Here is a 12,668-nt window from a genome sequence, read left to right as displayed (position 1 = left end):
TTAAGGTGGTTTTTTCCAGTTCTGCGAAGAAGGTCATTGGTAACTTGATGGGGATAGCATTGAATCTGTAAATTACTTTGGGCAGTATGGCCATTTTCACGATATTGATTCTTCCTAACCATGAACATGGAATGTTTCTCCATCTGTTTGTGTCCTCTCTTATTTCGTTGAGCAGTGGCTTGTAGTTCTCCTTGAAGAGGTCCTTTACGTTCCTTGTTAGTTGTATTCCTAGGTATTTTATTCTCTTTGTGGCAATTGTGAACGGAAGTTTGTTCTTGATTTGGCTCTCTTTAAGTCTGTTATTGGTGTATAGGAATGCAAGTGATTTTTGCACATTGATTTTGTATCCTGAGACTTTGCTGAAGTTGCTTATCAGTTTCAGGAGATTTGGGGCTGAGACGATGGGGTCTTGTAGATATACAATCATGTTGTCTGCAAATAGAGACAATTTGACTTCCTCCTTTCCTATTTGAATGCCCTTTATTTCTTTTCCTTGCCTGATTGCTCTGGCTAGAACTTCTAATACTATATTGAATAGCAGTGGTGAGAGAGGGCATCCTTGTCTGGTGCCACATTTCAAGGGGAATGCTTCCAGTTTTTGCCCATTCAGTGTGATATTGGCTGTTGGTTTGTCATAAATAGCTTTTATTATTTTGAGATACGTTCCATCGATACCTAGCTTATTGAGGGTTTTTAGCATAAAGGGCTGTTGAAATTTGTCAAAGGCCTTCTCTGCATCAATTGAGATAATCATGTGGTTTTTGTCTTTGGTTCTGTTTATGTGGTGAATTACGTTTATAGACTTGCGTATATTGAACCAGCCTTGCATCCCCGGGATGAAGTCTACTTGATCGTGGTGGAAAAGCTTTTTGATGTGCTGTTGCAATCGGCTTGTCAGTATTTTATTGAAGATTTTTGCATCTATGTTCATCATGGATATTAGCCTGAAGTTTTCTTTTCTTGTTGAGTCCCTGCCGGGTTTTGGAATCAGGATGATGTTGGTTTCATAAAATGATTTGGGAAGAATTCCCTCTTTTTGTATTGTTTGGAATAGTTTCAGAAGGAATGGTACCAGCTCCTCTTTGTATGTCTGGTAGAATTTGGCTGTGAACCCGTCTGAACCTGGGCTTTTTTTGGGTGGTAATCTCTTAATTGCTGCCTCAACTTCAGACCTTGTTATGGGTCTGTTCAGGGTTTCGGCTTCTTCCTGGTTTAGGCTTGGGAGGAGGCAAGTGTCCAGGAATTTATCTATTTCTTCCAGGTTTATTAGTTTATGTGCATAGAGTTGTTTGTAATAATCTCTGATGATGGTTTGAATTTCTGTGGAATCTGTGGTGATATCCCCTTCATCGTTTTTTATTGCATCAATTTGGTTATTCTCTCTTTTCTTTTTTATTAATCTTGCTAGTGGTCTGTCTATTTTGTTGATCTTTTCAAAAAACCAGCTCCTGGATTTATTGATTTTTTTGAAGGGTTTTTTGTGTCTCTATCTCCTTCAGTTCTGCTCTGATCTTAGCTATTTCTTGTCTTCTGCTAGACTTTGAGTTTTTTTGATCTTGCTCCTCTAGCTCTTTCAGTTTTGACGATAGGGTGTCAATTTTTGATCTCTCCTTGCTTCTCATGTGGGCACATATTGCTATATATTTTCCTCTAGAGACTGCTTTAAATGTGTCCCAGAGATTCTGGTATGTTGTGTCTTCATTCTCGTTGGTTTCGAAGAACATCTTTATTTCTGTCTTCATTTTGTTGTTTATCCAGTCAACATTCAAGAGCAAGTTGTTCAGTTTCCATGAAGCTGTGCGGTTCTGGGTTAGTTTTTGAATTCTGAGTTCTAACTCGATTGCACTGTGGTCTGAGAGACTGTTTGTTACGATTTCGGTTCTTTTGCATTTGCTGAGGAGTGATTTACTCCCAATTATGTGGTCAATTTTAAAGTAGGTGTGATGTGGTGCTGAGAAGAATGTATATTCTGTGGATTTGGAGTGGAGAGTTCTGTAAATGTCTATTAGGTTTGCTTGGTCAAGGTCTGAGTTCAAGTCCTGGATATCCTTGTTAATTTTCTGTCTGGTTGATCTGTCTAATATTGACAATGGGGTGTTAAAGTCTCCCACTATTCTTGTGTGGGAGTCTAAGTCTCTTTGTAAGTGGTTAAGAACTTGCCTTATGCATCTGGGTGCTCCTGTATTGGGTGCATATATATTTAGGATCGTTAGCTCTTCTTGTTGCGTTGATCCTTTTACCATTATGTAATGTCCCTCTTTGTCTCTTATGATTTTTGTTGCTTTAAAGTCTAATTTATCAGAGATGAGAATTGCAACTCCTGCTTTTTTTTTGCTCTCCATTTGCTTGGTAAATCTTCCTCCATCCCTTTATTTTGAGCCTTTGTGTATCCTTGCATGTGAGATGGGTTTCCTGGATACAGCAGACCGATGGGTTTTAGCTTTTTATCCAATTTGCCAGTCTGTGTCTTTTGATTGGGGCATTTAGTCCATTTACATTTAGGGTTAATATTGTTATGTGCGAATTTGATACTGCCATTTTGGTGCTAGCTGGGTGTTTTGCCCTTTAGTTGAGCTGGTACTTGTTGTTCCTTTATATGTGTAGAGCCCCTTTCAGGAGCTCTCGTAGAGCTGGCCTGGTGGTGACAAAATCTCTGAGTACTTGCATGTTCCCAAAGGATTTTATTTTTCCTTCACTTATGAAGCTTAGTTTGGCTGGATAGGAGATTCTTGGTTGAAAGTTCTTTTCTTTAAGGATGTTGAATATTGGCCCCCACTCTCTTCTGGCTTGTAGGGTTTCTGCTGAGAGATCTGCTGTGAATCTGATGGGCTTCCCTTTATGGGTAACCCGACCTTTCTCTCTGGCTGCCCTTAGTATTTTCTCCTTCATTTCAACCCTGGTGAATTGGACGATTATGTGCCTTGGGGTTGCTCTTCTTGACGAATATCTTTGTGGTGTTCTCTGTATTTCCTGGACTTGAATGTTTGCCTGCCTTGCTAGGTTGGGGAAGTTTTCCTGGATAATATCCTGAAGAGTATTTTCCAGCTTGGATTCATTCTCTTCGTCGCATTCAGGTACGCCTATCAAACGTAGATTCGGTCTTTTCACATAGTCCCACATTTCTTGGAGATTTTGTTCATTCCTTTTTACCCTTTTTTCTCCAGTCTTGCCTTCCCATTTTATTTCATTGAGTTGATCTTCGACCTCTAATATCCTTTCTTCTGCTTGGTCAATTCAGCTGTTGATACTTGTGCATGCTTCGCAAAGTTCTCGTGTTGCGTTTTTCAGCTCCATCAATTCACTTATATTCCTTTCTATTTTGTCCATTCTCGTTAGCATTTCGTCAAATCTTTTTTCAAGGTTCTTAGTTTCTTTGCATTTGGTTAGAACATGTTCTTTAAGTTCACGGAAGTTTCTTACTACCCACCTTCTGAAGTCTGATTCTGTCTTTTCATCACACTCGTTCTCCCTCCAACCTTGTTCCCTTGCTGGTGAGGAGTTGCGATCCCTTGTAGGAGGAGAGGTGTTCTGGTTTCGGATGTTTTCATCCTTTTTGCGCTGGTTTCTTCCCATCTTTAAGGATTTATACACCTGTCGACTTTGTAGTTGCTGGCTTTCAGACTGGGTCTCAAATCTTTCAGATTGACGTTCTGTTTGTTGATGATGAGGTTATTTCTGTTTCTTGGTTTTCCTTCTGACAGTCTGGCCCCTCTGCTGTAGGTCTGCTGAGGTTCACTCCAGGCCCTGCTTGCCTGGGGTTCACCTGCAGCAGCTGCTGAACAGTAAGGGTTGTTACCAGTTTTCTTCTTCTGCTATCTTTGTCCCAGAAGGATACCCGCCTAGTGTCAATCTGATCTCTCCTTTATGAGGTGTCTCTTTGGATATATAGGGGTCAGGGAGCTGCTTGAGGAGACGGTCACTTCTTTATAGGAGCTCAAATGGTGAGCTGTGAGCTCTGTTGTTCATTCAGAGCTGCTGGGCAGGTATGTTTAGGTCTGCTGCGGCAGAACTTATAAACTGCTTTTTGTTCCCAGGTGCTCTGTCCCAGGGAGTTAGGGCTTTATTTATGAGTTTCCATTATGCTGCTGCCTTCTTTTTTTTTTTCCTTCAGACCTGCCCTGCCCAGCAAGGAGGCAGCCTAGTCACTGTCGGCCTGTAGAGGCTTTGCTGAGCTGCTGTGGGCTCCGCCCAGCTGCCGAGTGAACTTCCTTGCAGTCCTGTTTATATGGGTGTAGTTAGAACTGCTTTGGCGATGGTGGCCCACCTCTGTTGAGGCGGAGTCTCTCTGCTGTGGCGGGTTGCCTCGGCAACGGCGGGCTGCCTCAGCAATGGCGGGTTGCCTCGGCAACAGCGGGCTGCCTCAGCAATGGTGGGTTGCCTTGGCAACGGCGGGCTGCCTCAGCATTGACCAACTACCTCCGTCATGGCAGGCTGCCTCGGTAATGGCGGACACCTCTCCCCAACAGAGCTGGACCTTCCCGGGTTCAGCTGCGCTTGCTGTGAAACTCTCAATCCAGAGTTTCTGGTTGTTGTTCTTTTGTGGGGGTGGGACCAGCCGAGCCTGATCGCCTGGCTCCCTGCCTCAGAGCCTTTTTTAAGTTTGTGTTCCAGTCGCCTGTTGAAGAGGCGCCAGGGTCTGTTTTCCCCTGCGGCCACTCACTGCGCTGGCTTAAACAGCGGCACTGAGGTTTGTGGCGCTTTTTTTTTTTTTTGCCCTGGAATCTACTGTCCTGGTTCCCTGCTCAGTCCCCTTTTTAAACAGACGAATGGGCGACTTTCCGTGGCTCCATTTGCCAGCCAAAAGGGCACCCGGACCGGTGTATTTTGTACGGAGAACCGCTGCTCCGGGGCGCCGACAAAGCAGCCACGCGGGGCAAAGCAGCGCGCCGGCCAGCACAGCCACGCTGGCCGAAACAGCCGCGCTGGTTACCTGTGGAGTTCCTCCGCCTGGGAATTTCCTAGTCTGTGGGCAATAAAAATGCGGCGTCCACCCACCCTCTGCGCTTTCACTGGGAGCTGCAATCCTGAGCTGTTCCTAAATGGCCATCTTGGATCGAGCCTCTCTATAGATTTTCTCTCCCTCCTTCCCTTTCTGACTACTCTTCCCTTAGCCTTCCTTCTCTTTCCTTCTTTCCTTTCCTGTTTTGAGAGTTCCTTCCCTAGAAGTTAAGAAATCTGGAAATTTAGCAGGGTTTTAGGAACTGACTACCCCAGCTCCTTTAGCCTTAATGTAGACATAGTGTAAGACAAAAGAGCTTTGATGTTAGAGAAACCTGGGCTCAAATCACACTTGTACTTCTCGAGTATGTAACGAGCAAATTTTTTAACTTCTGTTAAGTCTCAGTTTCCTCATCTGTAAAATAGAGATAACACTTCAATGTTGACATAAGAATTAAATTAGATGATGCATTTAAATACTCAGCACAGTCCTAGTAATATGGTTTGGCTTTGTGTCCCAACCAAATCTCACCTGTAATTGTAGTCCCCAAATGTTGAGGGAGGGACCTGCTGGGAGGCGATTGGATCATGGGGGCCGTTTCCTCCATGCTGTTCTTGTGATAGTATGTCCTCACGAGATCTGATAGTTTTATAAGGAGCTCTTCCAGCTTTATTTCCTCTCTCTCCTGCTGCTATGTAGGATATGCTGTTTCCCCTTCCACCATGATTGCAAGTTTCCTGAGGCTTTCCCAGCCATGCAGAACTATGAGTCAATTTTAAACTTCTGTATTTGTCCATTTTCACACTGCTGATAAAAACATAGCTGAGACTGGGCAATTAACAAAAGAGGTTTAATTGGACTTACAGTTCCACATGGCTGGGGAGGCCTCACAATCAAGACAGAAGGCAAGGAGGAACAAGTTACATCTTACATGGATAGTGGCAGGCAAAAAGAGTTTGTGCAAAGAAACTCCCGTTTTTTAAAACCATCAGATCTCGTGAGGCCCATTCACTATCACGAGAACAGCACAGGAAAGACCTGCCGCCATGATTCGATCACCTTCCATCAGGTCCCTCCCACAACACCTGGAAATTTTGGGAGCTACAAGATGAGATTTGGGTGGGGACACAAAACCAAACCCTCGCAACCTCTTTCCTTTATAAATTACCCAGTCTCAGGTATTTCCTTATAGCAGTGTGAAAATGGACCTATACACCTGGCATATATAAGTACTTTTAAATGATGATGTAATGATATTAATATTCTCTTTGAGAGCCCAGTACAAGAAGGGTCAGCATAGCAACGTACTTCTGTCTCTACCCCAATCCTTCTCACTTTGTTTCTCTCTCTCCCTCACTCGCCCTCTTTCTCTCTCACACACACACACTCCTCCCCACCTAAGGAACACAAGCCCAACATCAGAGGATGCATGCCTAGTTCCCTCCTCCTTGCTGTTTATCTGTTGATGAAGGTAGCATGAATTCCTGCAGAGGGTAGTCTTATACCTAAGGTATAACCGTTCCTTTGACCCTGTCAGTGGAGGTGTACAGTAAACTTTTTGGTAAATGATGCATCTCCAGATGTGTGGTTGTTCTAAAGGCTTAGGATATGACCATGGGATAAAGTGGCTGAGGGTAGAGAACAAGATCAGCATTATTATTGTTGTGGAAAAAAAGGTCAAGAGAATAAAAGGACAGAATATCAGATGAATTATTTGTTTGGTTACTAAAAATAAGATTTATGACAGAAATAGTGTTGGAGTGACGGCCAGAAGCTAAATTCAAGGAATGAAAGGGAGTGACCTTGGGGAGCCATAAATGACTGCAATAAGGAAGGATAGCAGGCAGTAGAGATGCTATGTAACTCAGAGCAGAGGATTTTTAGAAAGGGCAAAGGGCGAATGATCTGGAATCAGTGGTAAGGAAAAAGAACTTACCAGGTCTCATGGTTTGAGGAGTATGGAGGAGAAAAAGTCATCATCTAAAAGGGATACAGGGAAAGCAGCATTCTCAGGGAAGAGTTCAGTTTCTATTTAAATATGAAGGTAAAGGAAGTTGAAGAAAGCTTCAGAGGTCAAGAATATGAGGATTTTGCTGATAACTGCTCTCGAGTCCCACGAGGCTCGGTGGAAGGGTTAAGATTTCAGGAGACAGAAGGGGTAGAGGCTTAGATTTCATCATTAGTCACTATCTTCTCTCCCTTGTATACATCCTCAATTCCTTTGACCCTCTTTCCCTTCAGCAGCCTTGCCTGGTTAACCCACAGAGCCAGTTAAATCCAATTCTTTGCCTATTCCATGCCTGTAAAACCATGCTGCTGAACTTGCCTTACATTAATTATCATAACCTCAAGTGGATCCTTAATGATGCCTGACTATTATAGTATAATTCTCCACCCATTTTTTCTCACTTTCATCTCCTCTTAGATGACTGTTTCTTCAATCTCCTTCATGTTGGATATCTTCTCTCCACTCTTCACTCTCAACTGATGGCCTTGCTTGCTGTTTCACTAAGAAACTGAGTCAAGAAAGAGCTTTATCACCACAGATACCCACTACCTACAGTAGCATCCATATACTCTGCTTTCTTTCCTGTTAGTGTGAAAGAACTACCCTGAGTTCTTTGTAATTCTTTCTATTGTGTCATCAGCTTTTCTTTCTACTATTCTCCTATACATGAATATATGCTTTTATTTCTTCTGTGTTAAAAATAATCCCTCTTGACTCTGCTTTCTCCTCTAACTTTTGCCTTATTTCACATAAACATCGTGGCAAAACTTATTTTTAAAAGTATCGGCCAGGTGCAGTGGCTCATGCCTGTAATCCCAGCATTTTGGGAGGCCAAGTCGGGTGGATCACGAGGTCAGGGGTTTGAGACCAGCCTGGCCAATATGGTGAAACTTCATCTCTGCTTAAAAAAAATACAAAAATTATCCAGGTGTGATGGAACATGCCTGTAATCCCAGCTACTTGGGAGGCTGAGGCAGGAGAATCACTGGAACCTGGGAGGCAGAGATTGCAGTGAGCCAAGATCTCACCACTGCACTCCAGCCTGGGCCACAGAGACTCTCCATCTCAAAAAAAAAAAAAATTTTTTTTAATTACCTATGTTCTGTTGCTTATTTTTCCCTTCCCATTCTTTTTTGAACTGAAGCCAGTCAGACTTCTTCCTCCATAATTCCAAGAAAACTGTTCTTTTCGGTTATCAGTGATGTCCACATCTGTCATTTCTCAACACCTATCTAACTTAACATTCAGGAACAGAGTTGATCTCTCACTTTCTCCTCCTTGAAGCACCTTTACTTGGCTTCTGAGATACTTGTCCAGAACTATGAAGGATCTAAGATTTTACTGTGTTTGTATACTAACAAGTTAGTATGCCACAGTTTCATGTATAATTGTAGAAGACACGAGACTTCTGGATCAGAGACAGAAGACAGTTTATTACTTACAGCAGTAACATAACCAGAGTATCAGTATTTTTGTATTAGTTTCCTGATTTCCAGTTCCCCCAGAGCAATATGAAGAGGCCAGATGATACCTGTACACACAGTAAGGCTGTGTTATTAGAAGGGAAACTTGATCTTAGGGAACCCAAATCTTTTATAATGGACAATAAGGAAGCCTGCTCTTTGTTCCAGAGGGAAATACTATCTTTATTATGCTGGACAGTAACCTGTTGCTCTGGAGGGAGACACTGTCTTCCAAAGCTATTCAGTATAAAAACACCTTTGAAAAGATAGTCTGGAACTGCCATGTGTCACATCACTGACTATCAAGAGCATGCCCCACAATATTTGCAGAAACGTAAGAGACCTATGGAGAATTGTATCACAGTAATTCTTCCCTCTCTGGCCATTTTTTTATCAGTCTTTTTTGCTGGTTCTTCTTCAATTCCCCATAATTTAGATCTGTACTGTCTAGTACAGAAGCCACTAGCTACATGTAGCTATTTCAATTGGCTGTATTTCAGGTGCTCAATAGCCACATGTGGGAAGTGACTACTGTTGCATGGTGCAGACATAAATATTTCATCATCACAGAAAGTTCCATTGGACAGTGCCACTCTGCATGTTTGAAGTGCCCCATGGCTCAGCCTTTGGATATCTCCTCATTACTTTCCGTATTCCATCCCTTGGTGATCTCATCTAGTTTTACTTTAAACTATGACTCCCAAATTTGTGTCAATCCAGATCTGTCCCCTAAACTCCAGGCTCAGTTCTCTAGCAGCCTTCTGGACACCTGTACCTGAACATCTTAATAGGCATCTTAAAATTAACATGTCAAAAACTGAACTATTGATCCTCCTTGCAACCACAACTTCCTCTCTCACAAACAAATCTATTCTTTCTTCAGTCTTTCCAGTCTCAATTAATGTCAGTTCTCATCTTCAGTTGTTCAAGGAAAAAAAACAGTTTTTAAAAAACTCTTAGATTTTTAAAAAATCAATTTATTATTGACCTCCCTCTTTTCCATAAAACCCACTCATGTATCCTACTGGCGCCACTTCGAAAATATATCCAGAATCTGACCACTTTTCACCCTGCCCCTACTACTGTAACCTAGTCCAAGCCAGCATCATCTTTTGCCTGGATTATTCTAATAGCCCCCTTTCTGGTCTCCCTCTTCTGCTCTTGTCCCTGTAGTATGCTCTCATCCTAACAGCCAGAATGATTTTGTGAAGAACATCAGTTCATACCATTTCTCTGCTTAAAACCCCTCAGTAGCTTTCCATCTCACTTAGGTAAGAGCAAAATCTAGCACACTAGCATTCTCCTTCTTGCTAAAACATTGAAGCTGTGCTTCCACCTTAGAGCCTTTATATGTGGTGTCCCTTTTGCTTTCTTTTCCCCTAACCCACCCACTGAAGACACCAGGCCAGCTATCTTATAGAATGATCCATATCATGAATTTCTCTGCTTCCTCATGGTATTAACTTATTTCTCTATATCCTGTATTTTCTGGAATTGGACATTAGATGTAAATCATTGATTAATTAAATATTTTTGGTAAGGAAATACCATCAATGATGCTGCAGTCTTCACACTGAATCATTTTGGGAGGCACATATGGTGTGATTGTCCCACCATATGTGATGGGTTTGTCTAACGTGTTAGACAGTGATGCCCAGTTTGTCTAACATGTTAAGGTGGGAATGTTCATATCTTTCCATTATATATTTACATTTTCCCCTTTGTGGTTAACAAACTGAAGGGGGATTGTTATTTTTTTCACCCTGTTATTTTAAGAACCTTTTTCACCTGTGGAACTGCTTTTTCAAATAAAACTTTTTTTTTAGAGATCAAATATCTAAAACAGATAAAAGCAGAGCTGCTTTTGTTGCAGTAAGAAATGCAGCTCCCAAGGGAACTCTGACAAGCACCGTTTGTAACCCACAGAGCCCACCCAAACACTTGGGAAAGTGGAGACCCAGAGGATACATGAAGTCTTAAAGCCACCTGGAATCTCATGAGAAAGAACACCTTCTATTAGAGTATGCTTTGGGAGTTCTGCCACTTCCTTGGAAAGCTGTGGTTGTGGATGTTCATTAGAACGGGACTTGGTTTTTCCCTGGCAGTCCAACCGCTGTTTTTAGTTGTCTCAGTGCCTTCTTGACATTCTATCTATCTGTTCTGCAGATGTGAAGATTTGAAATTACTTCATTTATAGTATGTGTTGGGTTGCAGTCCTTTTTTGTTTCCCTCTTGGAAATTCTTCTTCATCCACAAAGAATTCCAGATTCAGACATTATTCATCTATGTCTGGAACACAAAAACCTCCTGAACTTCCATATGTCTTACCTTCTTTGTACCTTTAAAATAATCAAAATGCTGCCACAGCTGAAGTCAGTTTTCTCATTTGCTCATTGCTTGCTTCCTTTCTGTACCTTACTTACCATACAGCCTAATGTGCCTTACTAGAGAGTTAAATGAGTAAATTTACTGTGCCCATACAATGTCTATAAATTGTATACTATGGATTTTTATTTTCAGGGAAAGGAGTTTCTCTATATTAAGTGTAAGAAAAAACAGGCAATAAACTATAATTTAACCTCACTTTTGTTTAAAAATTATATGCACAAAAATCTCCATGACTGTTTATATGTATATGTATTTTTAAAGCCCAAAAGGATATTTACAAAAATGTTCACATTGATACTACCTCTAGCTGTGATCTTTGCTTTCCTCTTTGTAATTTCTCTGGTATCACTCTCACTTTTGTCTGCAGTTTGTCTTATTTCTATGGTCATTACTTTTATAAAGGCTAAAACTTGTTTAAAAAAAGAAAAAACAATAATTTTGGTTTGTCAATTCCAAACTGCATTGAATAGAGTAGGCAAGTCCAGGCTCTACTCTAGCTTCCTGCCATCCATACCATTCTTTGGGATTCTTCTCTTACCATCCCACACAAGCAGCTTTTCCCTGATCTCATGATTCTATTTCTTTTACAATAAGTTCTTGGTCAGCCTCTAGAATCGAGACTCTGAAGACCCTCTCTGCTCACTTGTATCAAAACTATCTTGTCAGGGAAGGGAAGGAGGATGTAAAAATGTTCTAAAAGGAATTGTCCTAGAATGTGATCTTCATCAGGACCCAGGAGGAGCTCAATAAATGTCTCTTAAATGAATTGACCTATTATTTAAGCTCATGAATTCCTATAAACAAGCCTTGTTTGTTTTCTATAATGCTCTGAAAATTTGGAGTACTTAATATAAACTAATACAGTCCTTTTAAAAATATATTCATACTTTAGTTAATAAATTTCGATTTCTTGTTAACTTTGATCAGAATTTGTACTTGTACAGGAATTTAGAAAAGGACGGGATTTAAAGATAAAAGTCTTGTGTACAGATCCTGCTCTAGTTTTGTGATCGTGGTTAGTCACTTAAGACCCTGAGCTCCCTTCATTTGTAGCCTTACTGATTCTCTCCTAAACTCTGCAGAGGCCTTCTACCTGGCCTACCCAGCTTCATCTTGTGTTCTCAAGTCTGTCCTCCACAATGCTACAAGAGTAATATATCCCACAGTGCACATTTGACCTTGTCTCCTCCCCCAACTCCAATGTGTAACCTCCCAGGGGCTTTCTGATGCTGTCTTGTCTTTGCCCCACTCCTTCAGCTTTGGCTCCTGGAAGCCTGTCTTCAAACTTGACACTCAAATAATACCAGATTCCTGCTAGCTCTCACACATCCCATACTGCTTTCTACTTTGCTCCCTCTTCTCACAGGATGTTTCCCTTTCTTCAGCCAACTACTACTTCTTTATTCCAGGACTGGGTTTGGCAGATAACCTCTCTGGTGTGCCCTTCTTTTGCCTAAAGGTTATGTATCCACTTTCATGCTTACTCAGACTGTGAGCTGCTTAAGGCAGAACCATAGAGTTCATAGTTCTTTATGTTGAAGGGTACCTGGTCTGTGGTGGGACTCAATGTTTATTAAACTGTGTTGTAAAATACATGTGTTCTTCTAAGTTGCCTAAATGTATTTTGCCTATAGAATGTTACCTGATTTTTATATGTTTGCCTCCAAAATAAGAAAAATACTTGGAAAAGGAAATTGTGTGAACTAAAGTAACTTAAAATACAGCTAGACAGAAACAAAAACTATTGGTGATATTTTGGAATACATAATAAAGAATTTTTTTATGTTAGAAAATGGTAAAAATTTAACCTCAGGTATTCCTTTTGGAATAGTTCTCAGAGAAATCAGTAACTTTGCAAATTACATGCATT

General features: G+C 41.3%; 1 protein-coding gene across 5 annotated transcripts in view; it reads left to right on the top strand.

The window, feature by feature from the left end:
- Positions 1–12,668, top strand: part of PPP2R3A (protein phosphatase 2 regulatory subunit B''alpha) — a 172,052-nt gene that overhangs the window by 20,762 nt on the left and 138,622 nt on the right. The window lies entirely within an intron of this gene.

This window comes from Sapajus apella, unplaced genomic scaffold (genome assembly GCF_009761245.1).
Source record: "Sapajus apella isolate SASKATOON/1434 unplaced genomic scaffold, GSC_monkey_1.0 scaffold4, whole genome shotgun sequence".
Lineage (NCBI taxonomy): Eukaryota > Metazoa > Chordata > Mammalia > Primates > Cebidae > Sapajus > Sapajus apella.
This window is presented reverse-complemented; position numbering and strand designations above follow the sequence as displayed.